The sequence below is a fragment of the Pristiophorus japonicus genome, chromosome 23 (assembly GCF_044704955.1).
Source record: "Pristiophorus japonicus isolate sPriJap1 chromosome 23, sPriJap1.hap1, whole genome shotgun sequence".
Lineage (NCBI taxonomy): Eukaryota > Metazoa > Chordata > Chondrichthyes > Pristiophoridae > Pristiophorus > Pristiophorus japonicus.
The window spans coordinates 13,878,278-13,897,511 of NC_091999.1; the positions used below are offsets into that span (position 1 = coordinate 13,878,278).

General features: G+C 45.9%; 1 pseudogene; it reads left to right on the plus strand.

Annotated features, from left to right (window-relative positions):
- Window positions 1-2,005: 2,005 nt before the first annotated feature.
- Window positions 2,006-11,413, plus strand: LOC139235300 (Ig heavy chain C region-like; annotated as a pseudogene).
- Window positions 11,414-19,234: the final 7,821 nt, after the last annotated feature.

Consider the following 19,234-nt stretch of genomic DNA (forward strand, 5'->3'; position numbering starts at 1 on the left):
CACCGAACTGATGATTTACAGACACACACACACACACGCTGACATGGTGATTTACACACACACGCTGACATGGTGATTTACACACACACGCTGACATGGTGATTTACACACACCCACACTGACCTGGTGATACTGATACACACACACACACACACACACACCTGGTGATTTACACACACTCTCTGACCTGGTGATTTGCACACACACACTGACCTGGTGATTTAAATGCACACACACACTGACCTGGTGATTTAAATGCACACACACACTGAGCTGGTGATTTACACACACACACACAGAGCTGGTGATTTACACACACACACTGACCTGGTGATTTACACACACACAGACCTGGTGATTTGCACACACACTGACCTGGTGATTTGCACACACACACTGACCTGGTGATTTACACACACACACACACTGACCTGGTGATTTACACACACACACTGGCTTGGTGATTCACACGCATACACTGACCTGGTGATTTACACATACACACACTGACCTCGTGATTTATACACACACTGATCTGGTAATGTACACACACACTGATCTGGTGATGTACACACACACACACACTGGCTTGGTGATTTACACGCAGACACTGACCTGGTGATTTGCACACACACACGCTGACCTCGTGATTTACACACACACTGATTGGCGATTTACACATACACTGACCCAGTGAATTACACACACACACTGATCTGGAGAGTCCCAACAAATACTCCCAGGGCAGGTACAGCGCGGGTTAGATACCAAATAAAGCTCCCTCTGCACTGTCCCCATAAACACTCCCAGCGCAAGTACAACATATGTTAGACACAGACTAAAGCTCCCTCTGCACTGACACATCAAACACTCACAGGGCAGGTACAAAAGATGGGTAGTTACCAAGTAAAGTTCCCTCTACTCTCCTGCATCAAACACTAAGGTGAAGTACAGCACAGTTTAAACACAGAGTAAATCTCTCTCTACACAGTCCCAGGGCAGGTACAGTACGGGTTATATACAGAGTAAAGCTCCTTCTGCACTGTCCTAAAGAATCCCAGGGCAGGTACAGCAAGGGTTCATCACAATTTAAAGCTCCCTGAAGTCTGACCCATTAAACACTCCCAGGGCAGGACAGCACAGGTTAAAAACACAGTGAGGATCCCTCTGCACTGTCCCACCAGACATTCCCAGCGCATGCACAGCACAGGTTAGATGAAGAGTAAAGCCCCCTCAGCATTGTCCCATCAAACAGTGCCAGGACCAGTACAGCACAGGATAGACACGGTGTATATCTTCCCGAAACACTCCACGGCAGGAACAGAATGGTATAAATAGAGAGTAATTTCTCCGTCTTTACTTTACCAACAAACCCTGGGAAGATACAGGACGGGTTACCTAAAGATTTAATCTCTCTCCAACCTGTCCCAAACGCTCCCAGGTTAGGTACTGCATTGGTTAGATACAGAGTTAATCTCCCTGTACGCTGTCCCATCAAACACTGCAGAACAGGTACAGAGTAAAGTTCCCCCTAGACTGTCCAATCAAATGTTATTGAATGGGGAGCAGGCTCGAGGGGGTGGAGGAGTCCGAGTGGCCCACTCCTGCTCCTATTTCTCATGGTCTTCTGTACCCAGCATGCCCCGTGATGGAGAATGTGCCGCACCCAGACTGCAGGAGCTCAGTACGCAGGCGCGGGCCCTGGCTGTGTTTGGAGCATGCGCGGTGCGTGTAATGGCGGAGAAGACATGTTTTACACAGGCTCCTCAGAAGTGCCCTTTTCAGTGGGACGGAGCGGAATAATGTACCAGCGGGGAGCCGGGCAGGCTTCATAAACAACCGGTGCCCGCCGCAAGCCCGGAATAATAACCGGAATATCGGCGGTTGCAGCTTCAGGGCTTTCTCCCGTCACAGCCCCAGGCTAATGGCGGCCATCTTGGTACAGGAAGGCAGGTTCAGCGCTCCGCCATTTTCCGCGGCCATCTTCGTACAGGAATAAAGTGAATGATGTCGGTGTCTGGAACTGAGCCGAGCCAGAGTCAGTACCTTCAGGGGAGGGGAACCAGTGAGTAGAACTGAACCCAGCCAGAGTCAGCACCTTCAGGGGAGGGGAACCAGTGAGTGTAGAACTGATGTTATATCTGTAACTAACTGGTTCACACCCACCCCCCACACACACAACCAAACCGAGATTCCCCCCCATACACAACCTAACCGAGATCCCCCCCCATACACAACCTAACCGAGACCTCCCCACACACACACAACCTAACCGAGCCCCCCCCACACACGTGACCCCCGCTCCACACACACAACCTAACCGAGACCCCCCCCCCACACACACAACCTAACCGAGATTCCCCCCCATACACAACCTAACCGAGCCCCCCCCACACACACAACCTAACCGAGACCCCCCCCCACACAGACAACCTAACCGAGGCCTCCCCCACACAGACAACCTAACCGTGACACCACCCCCACACACACAAACTAAACATGACCATCTCCCCCCATTCAACCTAACCGAGACCCCCCCACACACAACCTAACCGAGACCCCCCCACACACAACCTAACTGAGACCCCCCCACACAACCTAACTGAGACCCCTCCCCCACACAACTTAACTGTGACCCTCCCCCACACAACCTAACCGAGACCCCGCCCCCACACACAACCAAACCGAGACCCCCCCACACACACAACCTAACCGAGACCCCCACCACACACACAACCTAACCGAGTCTCCCCCCCCCCCACACACAACCTAACCGAGACCCCGCCCCCACACACAACCAAACCGAGTACCCCCCACACACACAACCTAACCGAGACCCCCACCACACACACAACCTAACCGTGACCCTTCCCCATACAACCTAATCGAGACCTCCCCACAAACAACCAAACCGTGACCACCCCACACAAACGTAACCGAGACCCCCACACAAACAAACCAACCGTGACCCCCCCACAAAGAACCTATCCATGACCCCCCAACACACAACCTAACCGAGAATCCCCCACACACACAACCTAACCACGATTACCCCACACACACAACCTAACCGAGACCCCCCACACACAACCGAACCGAGACCCCCCCATACACACAACCTAACCGAGACACCCCCCCACACACAACCTAACCGAGACCCCCCCACACACACAACCTAACCGAGACCACCCCCATACACACAACCTAACCGAGATCCCCCACACACACACAACCTAACCGAGACCCCCCACACACATACAACCTAACTGAGACCCCCATCACACACACAACCTAACTGAGACCCCCCCACACACACACAACCTAACCGTGACCCCCCCCCACACACAACCGAACTGAGACCCCCCACATACAATCTAACCGAGACCCCCCAGCCACACGCAACCTAACCGAGACCCCCCCCACACACACACAACCTAACCGAGATCCCCCCCACACACACACAATCTAACCGAGACCCCCCACACACACACAACCTAACCGTGACCCCCCCCAGACACACAACCTAACCGTGACACCCACCCCACATACAACCTAACCATGACCTCCCCCACACACAACCTAACCGAGACCCCCCCCATACACAACCTAACCGAGACCCCCACACACACAACCTAACTGTGACCCCCCCCACACACAACCTAACCGAGACCCCCCCACACACACACAACCTAATGGAGACCCCCCCCACATACACACAACCTAACCGTGACCCCCCCCCACACACACAACCTAACCGTGACGCCCCCCACAAAAAACCTAACCGTGACCCCCCTCACACACAACCCAACCGAGACCCCCCCCAACCACAACCTAACCAAGACCCCCCCACACAAAACCTAACCGAGACCACCCCCCAAACACACACAACCTGTGACCCCCAACGCACACACAACCTAACCGAGACCCCCCCCACACACAACATAACCGAGACCCCATCCCCACACACAATCTAACTGAGACCACCCCCACACTCAATCTAACCGAGACCACCCCCCCACACAACCTAATTGAGACCCCCCCTACACGCACACAACCTAACCGAGACCCCCACCCCACCCCCCCACACACACAACCTAACCGAGACCCCCACCCCACCCCCCCACACACACAACCTAACCAAGACCCCCCACACAACCTAACCGAGACCTCCACCCCGCCCCCCACGCACACAACCTAACCGAGACCCCACACACAACCTAACTGTGACCCCCACCCCCCCCACACACAACCTACATGAGACCCCCCCCCCCACACGCACACAACCGAACCGAGACCCCGCAGCAAGATGCAGTTGCACAAAAACAAAAATATTTTTTTTTCAAAAAAATAAAATCGTCGATCCCAGCAAAACAAACGGCCCCAACAAACGGAGGTCATCATCACAAAAGTCCCTCGGAATCGAGGAAGACTTGCTTCCACTCTAAAAGTGAGTTCTCAGGTGACTGAGCTGTCCAATATGAGAACCACAGTCTCTGTCACAGGTGGGACAGGCAGTGGTTGAGGGAAAGGGTGGGTGGGACTGGTTTACCGCACGCTCCTCCCGCTGCCTGCGCTTGTTTTCTGCATGCTCTCGGCGATGAAACTGCAATTAAATAAAGGACCAGATGTGCTGATTGAGAAATAAATGATGGAATCAATTATTAAGGATGTCATAGCAGTGCATTTGGAAAGAGGTAATATGATAGTTCCAAGTCAGCATGGATTTGTGAAAGGGAAATCATGCTTGACAAATCTTCTGGAATTTTTTGAGGATGTTTCCAGTAGAGTGGACAAGGGAGAACCAGTTGATGTGGTATATTTGGACTTTCAGAAGGCTTTCGACAAGGTCCCACACAAGAGATTAATGTGCAAAGTTAAAGCACATGGGATTGGGGGTAGTGTGCTGACATGGATTGAGAACTGGTTGTCAGACAGGAAGCAAAGAGTAGGAGGAAATGGGGACTTTTCAGAATGGCAGGCAGTGACTAGTGGGGTACCGCAAGGTTCTGTGCTGGGGCCCCAGCTGTTTACACTGTACATTAATGATTTAGACGAGGGGATTAAATGTAGTATCTCCAAATTTGCGGATGACACTAAGTTGGGTGGCAGTGTGAGCTGCAAGGAGGATTCTATGAGGCTGCAGAGCGACTTGGATAGGTTAGGTGAGTGGGCAAATGCATGGCAGATGAAGTATAATGTGGATAAATGTGAGGTTATCCACTTTGGTGGTAAAAACAGAGAGACAGACTATTATCTGAATGGTGACAGATTAGGAAAAGGGCAGGTGCAAAGAGACCTGGGTGTCATGGTGCATCAGTCATTGAAGGTTTGCATGCAGGTACAGCAGGCGGTTAAGAAAGCAAATGGCATGTTGGCCTTCATAGCGAGGGGATTTGAGTACAAGGGCAGGGAGGTGTTGCTACAATTGTACAGGGCCTTGGTGAGGCCACACCTGGAGTATTGTGTACAGTTTTGTTCTCCTAACCTGAGGAAGGACATTCTTGCTATTGAGGGAGTGCAGCGAAGGTTCACCAGACTGATTCCCGGGATGGCGGGACTGACCTATCAAGAAAGACTGGATCAACTGGGCTTGTATTCACTGGAGTTCAGAAGAATGAGAGGGGACCTCATAGAAACATTTAAAATTCTGACGGGGTTAGACAGGTTAGATGCAGGAAGAATGTTCCCAATGTTGGGGAAGTCCAGAACCAGGGGACACAGTCTAAGGATAAGGGGGAAGCCATTTAGGACCGAGATGAGGAGGAATTTCTTCACCCAGAGAGTGGTGAACCTGTGGAATTCTCTACCACAGAAAGTTGTTGAGGCCAATTCACTAAATATATTCAAAAAGGAGTTAGATGAAGTCCTTACTACTAGGGGAATCAAAGGGTATGGTGAGAAAGCAGGAATGGGGTACTGAAGTTGCATGTTCAGCCATGAACTCATTGAATGGCGGTGCAGGCTAGAAGGGCCGAATGGCCAACTCCTGCACCTATTTTCTATGTTTCTAAATGCTGGCCAAAATAACAGGAACAGGTCTCTGCTCTTCGATTGTATGATCCCATAAAGGATTCTTTATTGAGGAGATGTATAAATGTTCTTGTTTTGTAATGTAATAGAGTTCGGGGATAGAGAGGTGTGTTCCTGACCAGGGCATCGACAGGAACTGACAGAAGCTCAAATGCCCATGTAGTCGTTCATGGGGAAATGCTGGAATTAGTTTATTCTGCTGTCAAATTTCGAGTTGTTTATTTCTTTGATAAGCACGGATTACAGAGTCTAACTTGTTCACTGGGCCATTCTTTCCCAGTAACACCGTCTCACCCCACCCTCTACGCCCTGCTCTCCTCCTGTGAACAACCCAGTACGGCTGTTTGGCGATGGACTACTCCCCCGACATCACCAGCCTTTCCTGGAAGAAAGATAAAGAGCCGATCACCACTGGATTGAAGACCTACCCATCAGTGCTCAACAAGAAGGGAACCTACACCCTGAGCAGCCAGTTAACCATCACCGAGTCAGAGGTGGGGAGCAGCACAATCTACTGCGAGGTTCGACGTTGTGGGTCGGTGTGGAACATCAGAATGCCAGGTTAGTGGTGTGGGATACAGGGCAAACTGAAAAGGTGAGAAATTATGTTCAACTTGTATGGAAACTTAGTTAGACCACACTTAGAATATTATGCACGGTTCTGGTCTCCATATCATACTTTGAATATTATGCACGGTTCTGGTCTGCATGTTACACTGTGAATACTATGCACAGTCTGGTCTCTCTAAATGCCAGGTTAGTGTTAGAATTACAGCAAAGAACCTGTTAAAACATAAGGACACTTTGCATTGTTTAATCATTGATTTTGCAAGCAATGGCAAGAATATGTCTTCTCTTGAAGATTCTGAATGGGACATCGTTCCTCCAACTGTTCTCCTCACGCTGTGTTCCACTGAACAAATCACCAACAGCAGATATGCAAGCGCCGTGTGTTCAATCATCGATTTCCGGCCAAAGTCACCGTGAATTGGCTGAAGAGTGGACAACTCCTGGATTCGGGATTCATCACCGCTCCCGTCTTTGAGGTGAACGGGAACTTCTCGGCGTCCAGTCGGCTGATAGTCCCCGAGGAATGGTTCACCGGCTCAGTCTACACCTGCCGGGTCATGCAAAGCCATAACTTCAGCAGATCTCAGGATAAGAGGCACAATCCGGGAGGTTCATAGAAATATAGAAACATAGAAAATAGGTGCAGGAGTGGGCCATTCGTCCCTTCGAACCTGCACCACCATTCAATAAGATCATGGCTGATCATTCACCTCAGTACCCCTTTCCTGCTTTCTCTCCATACCCCTTGATCCCTTTAGCCGCAAGGACCATATCTAACACCCTCTTGAATGTGTCCAATGAACTGGCATCAACAACTCTCTGTGGCAGGGAATTCCACAGGTCAACAACTCTCTGAATGAAGAAGTTTCTCCTCATCTCAGTCCTAAATGGCTTACCCCTTATCCAGACCATTCTGAGCGCTGATCTCAGTCAGGACTTTTATTGGAATTAGTAAAAAGCACAGAACTATTCCTAATTTCCAATCATGCAGTTTGTGTATTCTTGCGATACAAACTTGCCTTTATACAGCGCTTTCAGCGACCACAGACTGAATCAAAGCGCTTTCCAGCCAATTAATTAAGTTGTGAAATGTGGTTACAGTTGTAATGTACAAAGTACAGCAGTCATTTAGTGCACATAAGCTCTCACAAACAGCAGTGTGATAATGACCAGATTTTCTTTGTTTCGTGATGTTTTTTGAGGGATTAATATTCCCAGGCCACCAGGGAGAACTCCTCTGCTTTTCATTGAAATAATTCCAGTGGATCTTTTACCTCCACCTGAGAGACCAGACGGATCCTCGGTTTAACACGTGATCTGACAGACGGTACCTCCGATAGTGCACCACACCCCCAGTACTGCACTGGGAGACTCAGCTTACATTTTGTGATCAAGTATCTGGAGTGGGAATTCAACCCACGATCTTCTGGTTCAGGATTCTTCATTGTTCAGGATTTATTAACCTCGCCAAAGAAGCTTTCCCCTGCTCTGATGTCAGGCAGTGAGTGAAGTGTCCTTAGTCTCAGGTTTATCCTGAGTTGGCTAATCATATACAGAGCGGCAGTAGGAGTCTGGATTCCATTCCTGCTAACTGTCCAGGAACCCTGCTAGAATGGGCATCTACCCTATTCAGAGCACTGAGCCCAATTCTGGGCTCCGCACCTTAGGAAGGATATACGTGGAGGCGCAAAACTGCAGCTTTACCCGAATTAAACCGGGGCTAATAATGTAAAATGATCAGGAGACGAGTATAGAATGTTAAGAGGGGATCCAATTGACATGTTTAAGTTGAGAAATGACATTGATCGAGCAGATATAGAAAAAATTTATTTGTTTTGTTGGGAGAGTCCAGAACAAGTAGCATAACTTTAAAATTAGAGTTAGGCCGTGCAGAGGTGATATCAGGAAGGATTTCTTCACAGGAAGAATAATGCAAGTCGGGATTTCCCTCCCCAAAAGCTGCTGACCCTGGGTTTCATTTGAAAATTTAAAAGCAGAGAATGAGAGATTTTTGTTAGGCAAGATTATCAAGGGTTACATAACCAAGGCGGGAAGATGGTGTTGAGTGTTGATCAGCCATGATCTAACTGGATGGTGGGACAGGATGGATGGGCTGAATGGCCTCCTCCTGTTCCTATGTTGCTATTAATGCCCTGGGATCATATTTCATTCCGACTCTCTCTCACTAGACATGATAAATGTTCAGTAATTACAGAAATTAACAAACTACCTCACATCATTACAAATGATGCCCAACCACAAAAGACTCCTTGGAACTCATTCTCCCGACCTTGCACTTCTGCTCTGACGGGGGTTGTGACTGGTTCCTGCACATTTTCACCCCAACAAATATCGCAGCAAGATATCAGAAACTTAACTTTGTTTCCTGCAGCCCCAAAATTCCTGAAATGCATTTGACACTGGTTTTGAACCAGTATAATGCTGGTGTAGACCTCTTGAACTTCGGGCTATTCGGGCTTCAGCTATTATAACCAGCAGAGATGCATTTGGGTGAAAGGAACTATAGACGGGCGTAAAATAGCAAGGGATTTCAGGAAGAGCACTATTCAGTGCCTAACACAATTGCGCCCCAATGTATTCCCATTTTACACCAGGTCTTTGCTTCAGAGCCCATTACAGGTGGCTCTGGCTGCAAATACACAGGAAATGTTACAGATCTCCTGGAATTGTTTCCAATTCATTGCCCTTCCAATAACGACGGTGTTTAAGCAACAGCGGGAGGTAGATATCTCAAAAGTGATTTGTTCCCCTTGAAAGAGTTAAAGCTAAATATTGGTGTCGTGATTCTGAAGATGTAGCTTTTCCTGACGTTCATTCCTGTTTCGCAGTGGATGTCCCATGCAGCGATTCAAAAATCACTCTTCGCCCACCGTCACTGGAACAGGTCCTACTGGAGGCGACGGTGACCTTAACCTGCATCGTGTCTGATGCTCCTTATGGGCTCACCGTATCCTGGACCTGAGAAAAGGAGGCTTTGAAATCAGAGATTGCCGTTCAACTGGGAGAGGATCCCAACAGCGTGATCAGCAACTTAAACATCTCGACACAAGACTGGCTGAGTGGGGATAAGTTCTACTGCATGGTGAGCCATCAGGATATGCCGACTCCTCTCAGAGATTCCATCCACAAGGAAAAGAGTGAGCAGGGAGATTGTTGCAATAAGTGAGACACTGCGATTATTTCCGGTGCATGTGCAAGGGCCAATTCATCATATAAAGTGTTTAATGGGCTACTCTGATCATTCAGTTTGGTAATTCCACGAACTCAGCACTCTGGGACCTGACATTATGCATTTTAGGGGAAAATGGATAAGTCCATGAGCAAGATAGAAATAGCAGAGTATGTGAGCTCAGAGGTGGCGTGTGTGCAGCATAAACACCGGCATAGTTGGCTAAATCTCCTCGTTCTGTGCAGTAAATTCTATGTCATTTTCCAGTCCAACCCTTCAAGATTTCAGAGAGAAAGATTACGTTCCCTCTGCTAAGGGATGGAAAACCAGAGAGGCCCCAGAGGGGAAAAGCAAAAGCGTTAAAATTGAATGCAGAGTCCATTTCTCTCACATCTAACCACCTGAAATTGGCTGAATTTGAATGGGGAAGTCTCACAGGCCACCCGGGAGAACGGGAGGATTCGAAGCCGAGTGAGGAGGTCTCGGATCGCGGGGGGTGGGTTAGGTAGGGACCCTGGATCCAGGGGCAATTGCCACCTGGGTGAAGCAGTCCCCGCCTCGCTGTAACTGCTGGGATTTACACAGTGTGTCAAACCGGACCAGCGACAGTTAAACACCAAATGGAGGTTAAAATAGAGGATTCCAGACTCATTTAATTATATTACTCAAATATAATGTTACAACCGGGAGTGGGCGAGTTGAGGTCGGGATTCCGATTTTTAACAATTTAACCACCCTCTCGTCCACAACACACCCGCTGTATTCGATTAATATTCCCCCCATTGTCTCTGGAACTGTCCAGTTCATTGGCCTTTATTGTAACTGTTCTACAGCGAAAGATCAGCGGGAACCAGCCGTGTCTGTCCTCCTGCCCTCGGTAGAAGAAGTCTCCGCTCAGAGGTTGGTCAGCCTCACCTGCTTAGTGACAGGTTTCTCCCCCCGAGAGATCTTCGTCAAATGGACCGTCAATGACAAGCCGGTGGATTCCGGCAACTACAAGAACACCGAGGTGATGGCGGAGAACGGCAGCAGATCCTTCTTCATGTACAGCCTGCAATCCATTGCAGCCGAGGAGTGGGCCAGCGGCGCTTCTTATTCCTGTGTGGTGGGACATGAAGTGATTCCCTTGAAGATCATCAACAGAACCGTCAATAAATCCAGTGGTAAACCCAGTTTTGTGAACATTTCCCTTGTTCTGATGGACACCATCAATTCTTGTCAATGAGAATCTCTCGATTGCATTTCAGTTCTTAAATAAAAACCAATAAAGTGCTTTTCTCCCGAACGTGAGTTAAACACACAGCCGCTCAATTAATTATATTTCCTATTTTTGCCAATGTGAGGGCTGTTTATCTGAAGTAGGGTGTTTGCGAGTCTCGGGTCCAAGGCTTATGCAGCCAGCGCTCCCAGCTCAGATACAGCATGGGTTAGAGACTGGGTGAATGAAGTTCTCTCATTACAGGATTCCTGAAAGTAACTTCAGCAGAGAGAGAGTAAAGGGTAATTTTAACTCACTGTACCTCTCACACCCACCAGCGAGAGGGGAACGGGAAATGTGTAATTCACGTAACCCCCACTGCCCCTCCCGCAGGGAGATGGGAAGTGAACCACTCTCTTTTAAATGGACTAAGTTGCCATCAGTACAATGTCACATTCTAACCCATGGTCTAAAGATTTTAAACTTGCCATATGAATATTATATTCTGAAATAACTATTTATTCCGCGTAATATTTTTAAATAGTGTTGGGGGTGCAACAGTCCCTGTTAATTGTAAACTAACATGCTGAATTCAATGGGCCATATCTAAACTGGTGATTGTATCCTCTGTGGGTTTCTCACAGTTGTGTCCCTGATGTTTCTGACGCCCATCGGTTGAATTGTTGCAATCCTTCAGCTGACGTCACATTGCGTCTCACACAGAACACATTTACACAGAGCAGGGAGAATACATGTGAAAGTGAGTTTATCTGTGTTCATATATAAGTGTGTTGAAGATTTTGTGTAAGTGTGTGTGTTTTTGTGTAAGTGCACAATTACACATAAACACTCATAGACTTACATATAAAGACACACTAACACTCTGGCACATAATATTAAACATAACTAGAATATAATGGAAACCTTCATTGTCCAATCCAGTTATTGGTACTCTCTGAAACTTTGAACAATAGCAATAATACATGTCAATCCAAACACACACTTACACAACACATACTTACACACACTTACACACACATAGACACACACATCAATCCACACACATGTTTACAGAAAACACATTTACATACACTCACACACACACAAATACACACATAAATCCACACACACACTTACACAAAACACACTTACACACACATAAACACATACATCAATCTGCACAAACACACTTACACAAAACACATTTACACACATATCAACACATACAGCAATCCACACACACACTTACACAAAACACACTTACACACACATAAACACTTACATCAATCCACACACACACTTACAAAACACACTTACACACACATAGACGCACACATCAATCCACACACACACAGTTACATAACACACTTACTCACACATACACACATACATCAATCCACACACACACACACACTTACAAAAACACACTTACACACACACACACATAATTACACACATCAATCCACACACACACTTACACAAAACAACACACACAATTTTACCTGCAAATCCATTGTTACACATAAACACACACACGCTTACACCTAAACATGAACAAACACTGAGACATAGCCATACACTTACAGTGAAGCACTCACCTGAACACACTTCCACAAGCATGAACACGCATATAAATCCAAACACACACTGACACAAAACACACACACACAAACTTACATGTAAACACACTGTTACACAAAAACTCACACACACACACACACTTACACCTAAACATAAACAAACACTTAGACTTAACCATACACATACAGTTACAGGGAAACACACACATGAACACACTTGCACACAAACATACACACACACATGCACACACAAACCCTTAGACATGAACATGCTTACACATAAATGTACACACACTCACCTGCACCAAATCGCACACTCACAATTACATATAAACACAAACACTTACATATAAACACACGCACTCTTACACAAAACATAAACAAAGACTTACACACACATACACAATCTTACAAATAAACACACGTACAACCCCACAGATCAACACCCTCACAGGGAAACACAAACACGGACTAATCCAGAACAAGAGATATAGTGATATACAGTGATATAAACACTAAAGAGCACAAACAAAAACGAAGAACGTAGAACTAAATTGCAGTTTTTGGATGGACAATGTATCCAACGCTTGGCCTGAAAAATTATTCCTGATACCATAACATCTCACATTTCACTATTCTGGCCTTTCACATACACTGGATCAATGTAGTTGTTGCAAACTGACACAAGTTATTTATGTTCAGAGCATTGCCGTAACAAATAAAAAAAAGGTTATAACTCACAACTGGTCTCTTACAAAGCCTCCTTGGCAGCCTCCAACTAAATAACTACCTTAACCTATCCAGCTGCAAACTTGCCTTGATGTTTCATCACATTATTCCTGAGTGATAGATCATAGCAAAGTCATTCAAAATCAATTAGCCTCTGACATGGAAGAAGAACTATCATATTTTCCAAAACGGACTATAGCTGGATCATAAAGGAAGAGCGGCTGTGGAGTGAGGAACAGAGAGAGATTGCTGAGAGTGATTAACTTAACACAAGATATACATTGACAGTTAAATTAGAGAGCAAACTAATACCTTAAGGGAAAGAAAAGAGAACATAAAATAATAGTATGATACCCAGAATTAATAAACGATCTGAATATATTTCCTTCCCTACATCCCCGTAGATTCCTCAGACCACATGTGGAGTGAAGAGTATGAGGACGAGAACAGCAACATCTGGACAACAGCTTCCACATTCATCATCCTGTTCTTCCTGAGCATTTCCTACAGCGCCGCCGTCACTCTGGTGAAGGTGGGAAGATTCAATCCGCTCACACTTCCATCTGACTGAAGCGGTTTGATAAATCTCTGGATGTTTCATTAATAAAAACCCTGAGATAAATGCCCCAGACCACTAAATCTTGGCTTCATTCTTTTATCCCACTTTTACAGCTCAAGTGATGGTCTGAATTTCGGCCGCATTGGATTTTCTTCATCTGTTTATCATCTCTGTGCCCCTAAAAATAAACTATGTCCTTTTGGTGATTCTCAGAATAAAGTGCCTTTAATTAATAGATCCGAATCGGTAGCTGAGAAATATATACCTGGGATTTCCGTCTTTCTGTTTGAAATGTGTGCGATAATTGTGGCTGTAATGTAACTGTGTCTCAGAGTTTCACTGTGCCTTGAATATTTCATGTGTAAATAAGTAACTTTTCTCATTCCTATTCACAATTGTTCCCTTCCCTTTATGCTGAGCCCCTGTTCTCTCTCTCTGGTGTCTGTCACAGTTGTGCAGATATCTGGCAGCTCCGCCATAAGAACATAAGAAATAGGAGCAGGAGTAGGCCCTATGGCCCCTTGGGTCTGCTCCACCATTCAATAAGATCACGGCTGATCATCGAACACAACTCCACTTTCCCGCCCGATAGCCATATCCCTTGCTTCTCCTAGAGTCCAAAAATCTATCTATTTGAGCCTTGAATTTATTCAGAGACTTAGCATCCAAAGCCCTCTGGGGCAGGGAATTTCAAACATTAACAACCCTCTGAGTGAAGAAATTCCTCCTCATCTCTGTCTTAAATGGCCAATCCTTTATCCTCAGGGAGTGCTCCCGAGTTCTAGACTGTCCATCCAGGGGAAACAAAGTTTCAGCATTTACCTCAGAATCTTATGTTTCAATCAGATCACCTCTCATTATTCTAAACTCCAGAGAGTACAGGCCCAATCCACCTGTGTTCGGTTCTCAATGTATTGCTCAGTTATATTCACTTTTGTTCACTTTTTTAAACTTCCCTGTAAATTGTTTTCTGTGAAATTGCTAATAAATCTGAAATGACAAATGAACTAACTTGGACTTTGCTGTAGTCCTTTCTCCACGGCTCCTCCACACCGCTCCATTTACCCTGTCACACTCTGTTTTATTTCTGACAGGTCTGTTTCACCAGTCCTGTCTGGGTTGTGATAGAAACCAGGTCCTGTTGGTGAAGGACCCACTGCGCCACCCAGTGTCCCATCGGAGTAAAGACATCTTTACCGCTGCCTTGTTGTATCCGGTCCCAGAGCAGTCTCCTCTAATATTATGGTCTGTCACAGTTGCAAGGCAGGTTCTATTAAAAAGCAGTACTCTGCTCCATCACAGCTTGATATAGATCAGTATACGTCAGAGTAAGTCTTCCTCTACACAGTCCTGTCAAACTCTCCCAGGGCAGGTACAGCACGGGATAGATACAACGTAAATGTCCCAAAACAACCTCCCATCAAACACTCCCAGGGCAGGTACAGCACGGGTTAGGTATAGAGTAAAGCTCCCTCTGCACTGTCCCATCAAACACTCCCAGGGCAGGTACAGCACGGGTTAGATACAGAGTGAAGCTCCCTCTGCACTGTCCCATCAAACACTCCCAGGGCAGGTACAGCACGGGTTAGATACAGAGTAAAGCTCCCTCTGCACTGTCCCATCAAAAGTCGCAGGACAGCGAAAGCACTGGTTTGAAAACTGACACAGACACCGAGCACAACCTTGGGGAATGATTCCCAGAGCCCGCTGCCAATCGGACACGCTCTCTCCGCTGTTTTCTGTTATACACCCCGACTCTCTATTTTCCAATTGAATACACAGAAAGGCTCCAGCTTTTCGACAATATTTCAGTGCCCGCGAGTATTATTGTGCTTTCTCCGCTGGTGGGCTCGGTTGGAGCAGGTTGTATGATCGCCGGGAAAAGTCCAATTCTGATCTGATACCATTTAATTTTGACCAGGCTAAGTATGCGAGTGGAGCCCTCCTCTCGGGGAGGGCACTTGGACAAGGATTTTTGGTTTTGGATCAGCCTCTTTAAAGACTTCCGTGTCCAAACGTTTTAAATAGACCGAGGAGCAAAGTAACCACCTTCAATCCTGCTCTAATCTCAGCAACACCCATTAACACTGACACTCTGTCTCCTGTTTCCAGATTACAGTTCGCCCTACTGGAATTAACAATGGGGAAAGTGGAGATGGCAGAAACTCTGAACAAATATTTTGCATCAGTCTTTACGGTACAGGACACTAGCAATATTCCGACAGGGGATGGTAGCAAAGGGGCTATAGCGCGGGAGGAAGTTAAGACAATCACAATCACTAAGGGGGTGTTAATCAGTAAGATAATGAGACTAAAGTCAGGACCTGATGGCTTGCATCCCACGGTCTTAAAAGAAGTCACGGTAGGGATTGTAGATGCATCGGTTGTAATTTACCAAAATTCCCTGGATTCTGGGGAGGTCCCAGCAGATTGGAAAATTGGAAATGTAACGCCCCTATTTAAAAAAGGAGGCAGACAAAATGCAGGAAATTTTGACCAGTTAGCCTAACATCTGTGGTTGGGAAAATGTTGGACTTCATTATTAAAGAAGCAGTAGCAGGACATTTGGAAAAGCAAAATTCGGTCAGGCAGAGTCAGTGTGAATTTATGAAGGGGAAGTCATGCTTGACAAATTTGCTGGAGTTCTTTGAGGATGTAACGAACAGGGTGGATAAAGGGGAACCAGTGGATGTGGTGTATTTGGACTTCCAGTGGCATTTGTCAAGGTGCCACATAAAAAGTTACTGCACAAGATACATTTCACTGGATTGGTGGTCATATAGTAGCATGGTCACATAGAGGATTGGCTAACGAACAGAAAACAGAGATTAGGGAAAAATGGTTCATTCTCTGGTTGGCAACGAGTAACTAGTGAGGTGCCACAGGGATCAGTGCTCGGACCCAACTATTTACTATATATATTAACGACTTGGAAGAAGGGACTGAGTGCAATGCAGCCAAGTTTGCTGATGTTGCAAAGATGGCCGGAAAAGCAATGTGTGAGGAGGATATAAAAAATCTGCAAAAGGACACAGACAGGCTAAGTGAGTGGGCAAAAATTTGGCAGATGTTGGAATGTGTGACGTCATGCACTTTGGCAGAAAAACAATCGAAGAGCAAGTTATTATTGAAATGGAGAAAGATTGCCAAGTGCCGTAGTACAGCGGGACCTGAGGGTATTTGTACACGAAACAAAAGGATCGCATGCAGGTACAGCAAGTGATCAGGAAGGCCAATGGTATCTTGGCCTTTATTGCGAAGGTGATGGAGTATAAAAGCTGGAAAATCTTGCTAAAGATATATAAGGTATTGGTGAGGCCATCACCTGGAAAACTGCGTGCAGTTTTGGGGTTTCCATATTTACGAAAGGATATACTTGCTTCGGGAGCAGTTCAGAGAAGGTTTACTAGATTGACTCCGGGGACGAGGGGGTTGACTTCTGAGGAAATGTTGAATGGGTTGGGCCTCTACTCATTGGAATTCAGAAGAATGAGAGGTGATCTTATCGAAACGTAATAAATCTGTGTAATTTGCTGCCTCAGAGAATTATGGAAGATGGGTCATTGAATACATTTTAGGCAGAAATCGACAGTTTCTTAAATGATAAGTGTATGAGGGTTATGGGGAGCGAGCAGGGAAGTGGAGCTGAGTCCATGATCAGATCAGCCATGATCGTATTGAATGGCGGAGCAAGCTCAAGGGGCCGTATGTTCTACTCCTGTTCCTATTTCTTATGGTCTTATGTTCTTCTGTTTTACTCTGCTACATTCCCTTTGATACCATCTCCCCGAGCTCACTGAACCCCACCCCAGGGATGCTGTCTCCCTGCTCTGCTACATTCCATCTGATACCATCTCCCTGAACTCCATGAACTCACTGAACATCACCCCAGGGATCCTGTCTCCCTGCTCTGCTACGTTCCCTCTGATATCATCTCCCTGAACTCACTGAAGATCACGCAGGGATCCACCAGTGTCATTTGCTCCCTGTTTCGGTGAACGTTGGGAACCCTGCCCTTCACCATATGATCTTTCATTTGGAGCCTCCCGACCACGGAACACCCCCAAGATTTCTGGTCACATCGGAGTATCTTCTGATTTTTTCCTTCTAATGCCGCGCTGCTCTTCCTCTAAACTCATGGGCTCCAGTCCTGAGGTCTTCTGTAGTAGAATAGCACTTCAGGTTGGCGGGAGGGAAGATTAATCGGCGCTGCTGAAGGGGCTTGGAGTGAGTTTGGGAATGGATGCAGTTGGTGACTAATGTAATATATCTCCTGTTGACATATGTTAAAAGTTAGAATTAAGAAGCTTATTTTACATGTGTGTAATTAATGAATAATCTTTATGTTTGTAACTTCCTGTATATGCATTGATTGCCTGTAAAACTAGTGTATAAATGATAGAATATGGCCGAGTAACATAAAATTGTGTTTAAAATGGCCAAAGGCTGAGAAGCAAAGCATCATGCTAAATTGAGTCATTATTATGTTATCCATTTTTGTAACTGCTGATGAAGCTTCATTTAGAAATAGAAAGGTCAAGGCCAAAATTATTAATCAATAAGATAAAGGTATGCAGCACCTATCAGTTCTTATCATAATTTTGTAAAGCCAAGCTCAGTAATGAATTCTGTGTGACATGTTCTGTATAATTGTTCTCAGAGAAGTGATTCCTGCCACAGAGAGGGAGGGGAGATAGAGATAACATAGTAGGCCAAAGGCAGTAGAAAATATGATCTGTTGTTAGTCATCAACAGCTGTAGATTTTCACAGCATTTGAATGGAAAAAATGGTATAAAGTAACAGCTCTTCTACTCAGAAGCCAGTGCGAATCAAGAGAATAGGAGATAAGGAGTCGGCACCACGGTCATCTCAAGAGGATGCTATTGAGAATTAGGCTGTGACTATAATTTGTTAAGTATTACTTTTTGTAACAGAACCTAATTTTCTTGATAAAACTCTGTTTTTTACTCAATAAACTTCTATTAAAAGCATTTGTTATTACATGAACAAGGGTCTCCTAGTTTGAATTAAATATAAACCCTAAGAATAGTTGAATTGCTATAGTTAGCAAAGCGGCAAAAAGCTGGCGACCACGAAGAGACAAAACAAAGAGATATTGTACAAAATACAATATACTCATTAAACAAGTTAATTGGGGACTCTTCTAATTTTTTCTCTCCATTTGAAAACAGGTTGTTGTGTGTCACCAGCAGATGCAAGGCAGATCGTTTGATCACCGATCAAACCTTGTGTCGGGTTGATTTACGTCAACTGATAGTGACTATTATCTTTGTTGAGGAAGCTTACTTAAAAATAACTAACTTTCAGATGCCGGAGGTGTGTCTCTTGGAAGAGTATCAGAAAAAGTTAGAAAAAG